Here is a 5,940-nt window from a genome sequence, read left to right on the forward strand (position 1 = left end):
TTGTTTTGGTGACGCTTTTTACTGTCTTTATAAAATTGCCTGGGGAAATTCTTCCCCTTTCAGTAGATCATTTCATTGCCTTGAAATCAACCAAAAAGTTGTAAGGGGATCAGATGAATATTGTATCCATGTGTATATGATGTATGCATACGTACATATTATATGTTGGATATGTAATTCATTATAACAAAATCGAGTTTATAGGACACCAAAAATGTGTAAGGGGATATTTTTTTGCCTCTTAGTTATGCCATTAAGAGATAACCTGTATAGAGTTATGTCTTGTTTGGCAAAAAAAGAAAAAGAAATAAACACTCTTAATGATTCCAAAACCTTCTTAACCATTGTGTATCCAAGGTGATGCAAAACCATTTAGAGTCTTAGTTTTTCCCAATTTCCCTTCAAGAATCGTCTCCCTCTTCAGACACCTTTGCGCAGAGGTAGATCATGTTTGAACAAAAAAGAACCTAGTTCCAAAACCCTCTTAACCATTTTGTACCCAAGGTGATGCAAAATCAATCAGATTCTTAGTTTTCCCCATTCGCCACTCTTTCTCCTCTGGCGAGGAAGGACTGTATGTTGAAAAAAAATTAACTGAAAGAATTAAAACTTATTGAACCTTTATAAATAAAATTTTGGACTTTAGTAACAAGTAACAAAACCAAGATCTAACGAAATTTTATAAAACAAGAAAGAACACTTAAAACTGGAATCTCAACCAAACCAATATTCCCAGACAGGTTTTAATCTATCCTTCGTGATAGATTCAGTGGTAGAAAGGGGTAGAAGCAGAGTGTTCACATAGTAAACGAAAATTAAATACAATGCCAAAAATTAAAATACCAACCTGATGTTATTGAAGCACGTAAAAGTGTAGATCTGCACGGTACAAAACTTGTCCTTAAAGGTTTTATACGACCACCGTATAAGCTGTCGGTCTCAGTAGTCATAAAGCCCCAGGATTAATGCGGAACCGGATTTCAATTGTTAACAACTTCGATATCGAGATCAAAGCAAGGTGGTTGCAGGAAAATTGGTAGAGTAAGAAAATTGGAAGCAGTAGTCGATTAGAGGAGAAACTAGATTTTCGAGTGCGATTTTCAGGTTGGCTTCCACCCAGTATTTATACTGGGTGAGGCCATGAAAATATCTCCAAATCTCGATATAGACACGAGATTTGATGATTATCCTCCAACAAATTCCATCTCTAAAAAAAATGGCAGAATCGTTTTGTACCGATTTTAAATCCATTTCCTTCTCTCTCGACTTAGTAGCAAAAAGACACTCGCCCTGATGCGGCGTGCCAAGTGCAAAGCGCGCCACTTTCGCGAATCTTGCGGCCTCGGCCACAGCCACGGCGCACGTGTGCTTTGGGCCTTCCACTCAAGACCCCCACCATGAGTCTACCAACTTGTTCAAAGCCCAATTCTAGAGAAAGCCTTATAAGCCTCTCTAAAATTTCTTTATCTACCAATATGGGATGGAGGAAAACCTCCAACCTCACATATAATTTCCAACAATCCCCCACAAGGTTGGAAAGTTTTCTAACATTCACATTAGACAATGTTAGAGTGGTATCACTAAGATTAAACCTTATTTTATGCAAGTATGTAAGGAGAGATTAATTCAATGGTATCCTTATGATTTAAACCTTGAATCTTGTGATCTCTCCGGCTTACTTAAACACATAATCTAACATCCTTGCTTTCTCACTGAGCGCGAATATGGCCATGCGCTAAACCCTGTTTCATGATCTTTTAGGAGAGGAACCACTACTCTCCTTTTGAGGCAGCTCCACCTCTTAGTCATATAGGTAAAGTTCTATAACATATTTGTTGCTAAGATGCCTCTAAACTTTGCTAAGAGATTAACTCATCATTATTCTCAGCAACACCATACTATCATGTACCTTACATGGATCTATCAGTCGATAGTACCTTCTATCTGTTAGTAACTTGTTATTACCCTTTAAAATTGATAGATAGGATCACTAAATTCAAGTTCGGTTTCCATCACTAATTGATTCTGCGTGGTTTCAGACCCATGTCTTGGGTAGTTGATCCTACTAAGTCTCTCGTCAGAGGCTTGGTTAGCGGATCTGCCAAGTTTCTACAAGATTGACATACACAATACTTGTGGTACCATCATCAATTAATTGTTTCACGAAATTGTGTCGGAGACCTATATGTTGCGACTTCCTATTATACACAGCATTGTATATTTTTTACAGTGTGGCCTCACTATCACAATACATAGGAATAGAAGGAGTTGGTCGAGGCCAAAAATGGATATCTGTTAATAGATCTCTGATCCATTCGGCCTTTTTGCCCACTGCAACAAGGGTAATAAGTTCGGCTTCCTTTGTTGAATGGGCTATACACGATTGTTTCTTGCTCGCCCAAGAAATTGCCCTACCAGCAAGGGTATAAATCCATCCACTTGTGGATTTAGATTCACTAGAGTGATCTATCCAACTGGCGTCAGAATACCCCTCCAAGATTCTTGGATGTGTCGTTTATGTTAACTCTAGATCACTGGTTCTCTTCAAGTAACCCAATACTCTATTGATAGCTTTCCAGTGATTTGGACTTGGATTGCTAGTATATTGACTCAGTTTACTCACTACGAAAGCAATATCCGTTCTAGTGCAATGCATCACATACATCATGCATCCTATTGCACTAGCATACTCTAGTTGAGCCACTGCTCTACCAGTGTTTTTATCGAGTTTCACACTTGAATCAAATGGAGTGTTAAACTCCTTTATATTTAAATGTTGAAACTTGGTCAGTATCTTCTCTATGTAGTGGGATTGACTTAAAGAGGTTTAGAGTGTTAAACTCNATGTAGTGGGATTGACTTAAAGAGGTTTAGAGTGTTAAACTCCTTTATATTTAAATGTTGAAACTTGGTCAGTATCTTCTCTATGTAGTGGGATTAACTTAAAGAGGTTTGAGATGCTGACCTTTTGACTTTTATCCCGAGGATGGTATCTACTTTTCCAAGATCTTTTCATCTTAATGTTCGAGGATAAGTAGCCTTTAGTTTCAAGGATACCTTCTAGATTGGTTCCAATGATCAACATATCATCTACATAAAGACAAATTACCACAGTGGATCCTTTCGTGCTTTTTGAGTAAATGCATCTGTCAGCCCCATTATGTTTGGAACCCGAAAGAAGTGATAGTCGTATCAAATCTTTTGTGCCACTATTTTAACCTGTATAGAGATTTTATAAGTCTACACACTTTGTTCTTTTGTCCGAATACCACAAACCCTTCAGTTTGCTCCATATAAAGCTCTTTGTTTAGATAGCCATTCAAAAAGGTTGTCTTTACATCCATTTGATGGATGTACAGATCTTTTATGGCTGAAGTTGCTATAAGAGTTCTAATAGAACTAATTCTAGCAACTGGAGCATAGGTGTCAAAATAATTGACTTCCTCTCTTGATCTATACCCTTTAGCTACCAATGTAGCCTTGAAAGCCGAAATTGAACCATCCGGATGTAGCTTCCATTTGAATACCCATTTAGAACCTATGGGTTTTGCTCCCTTGGGTAAATCAAACAATTCCCAAGTACCATTACCCATGATAGAGTCCATTTCATCATTTATTGCTTTTATCTATAGTGGAACATCCCTTGAAGTCATGGACTCTTTAAAAGTCTTACGGTTATCTTCTATATTGATGGAGAAAATGACCTCTCTCGTCACTTTCTTTTGTGTCCCTTCTACTAAGAATGAGAAGAAATCATCTCCTAGACTTTTCTCTTTTCTTGCTCGTATACTTCTATGTGGTTCGTCAACCTTATTTGAGGTTTTCGAACTATCACGAGATGTGCAAGGAAGATTAGAGGTCAATGTTGGTACAAAGTTTTCAGCATCATCTGAAAACTTATCTTCAAAGAACTCCACATCTCTGGATTCTACTATGACTCATGAGTCCTTATCCAATAATCTATAAGCCTTGTTATTTCTAGCATATCCAACGAATATGCTTTCAATAGCACGGGTTCCCAATTTAGATCTTTTTGGATCAGGGGTTCGATAGTAGGCAATGCATCCCCAGACTCTAAAATAGTTCAAGTTTGGTTTCCTTCCTTTCCAGAGCTCGTATGGACTCGTTGGAATCACACGACTAGTGATTATGTTGTGAATATGGCAAGCAGGTAATAGGGCTTCTCCCCATAAATTGTTTGGCAGACCCGATTGGTTCAACATACAGCTGACCATTTCAACAAGGGTTCAGTTCTTTTTTTCCGCCAAACCATTTTGTTGAGGAGTAAATGGTGAGGTGCGTTCATGTTTGATTCCATTCTCTTCGCATAAGGTATCAAACTCTCTATTAAAATATTCACCACCTCTGTCTGATCGAAGTATTTTGATTCGTTTTTCAAGTTGATTTTCTACTTCAACTTTATATAATTTAAAAGCCTCAAAAGCTTCATCCTTTGAGTGTAATAAGTAAACATGTAAAAACCTGCTGAAGTTATCGCAAAAATGTAATGAAATACCTTTTTACCTCCACGAGTAAGAATTCCATTTAATTCGCAAATGTTGGAATGAATTAACTCTAAAATTGAAGTGTCCCGTTTAACCGAAGGAAAATGTTTCTTTGTAAACTTTGATTTTACACAAGTTTCACATTTTTAAAAATCCTTGTTGTCAATTTTGATCAATCCTTTATTTTGCATTTTTTTCAATATTTTTTACATTTGTATGCGCTAAACGTTTGTGCTATAAAGGGATGGAACAAGCAAAATAATTCAAAGGATTAACTTTATTGAAAGAGTCGGTAATTACATCGATTGTAAAAACAAAAAAACCAACTACTTGATCAATTAAACCATTAACATTACTACTCGCAGATCCACTCGGTCCGGCCTCATCATCATCCTCCCTCAAATTTAGGTGATACAAACCGAGATAGTAGTATTCCTTACCAACAAAAAATTTTCTTTTGTAAATTACGAGCTTTCTAGATTCTATGTTGATTCCAAACCCGTTTTCATCGAGGTTCAAAGAAGAAACTAGATTCTTGTTAACAAAAGGCACATGAAGAACATCATTGAGGGTGACAGTCTTGCCGGAAGTAAATTTGAGTAGTATTGTACCCATACCAACGACATCCGCTCGGCCGTTGTTTGCCATTATCACTTGCTTTCCTTTTATCACTGGTCCATAGGTAATAAACATAGATCTAGTGCCACACACATGAACTATGGCACCAGTGTCTAAGTACCAGCCACCTCGACTCGCCACAATCCTGGTTGAAGCCTCGAAAATCATGTCGATCTCATCCATGTGTAGGTTTGCCACAAGATTCTGAATGTCCTCAACTGTATTCGCAGTTAGGGGTCTGGACTTCCTGTGTTTACATTCCCTAGCATAATGTCCCGCCTCTCCGCAGACGTGACACTTTCCGACCCTTTTCAAATGTGGTCCAGAATTGGAGTGTTGACTTGGCATCTTGAAACCTTTCTTTTGGGGACTCGCATTCCACCTTTTGCTTGATCCCCCATTGTTTGGTCCCCCAAACTTTCCCTTGCCTTTGCTACCAGCCTGCACGCTGTTAGCACTCAAAATCGACTTGTCTTTCTTATCCTGATTTCGGGACTCTTCCTCGATCCTCAAATGTTTTAGCAAATCATCTAAAGAATAGTCTTCGGACTTATGCACCATGCGTTTTGAAAAATCCTTCCAAGATGGGGGCAGTTAATCAATGACCACCCCTACTTGGAAGATTTCGGGAAGAGTTATGGAAAGCATTTTCAATTTCTTAACCAACACTTGGAGTTCGTGAACTTGCTCCAAGATTGGTTTATCATCAACCATATGGAACTTCAAGTATTGAGACACGAGGTATTTATTAGTTCCATCCTCTTGTGCCTTATACTTGAACTCTAGACCTTTCCATAATTCCCTTGGATCGGTGATA

The sequence above is a fragment of the Cynara cardunculus genome (assembly GCF_001531365.2).
Source record: "Cynara cardunculus var. scolymus isolate 2C chromosome LG 12, CcrdV1, whole genome shotgun sequence".
NCBI classification, from domain to species: domain Eukaryota; kingdom Viridiplantae; phylum Streptophyta; class Magnoliopsida; order Asterales; family Asteraceae; genus Cynara; species Cynara cardunculus.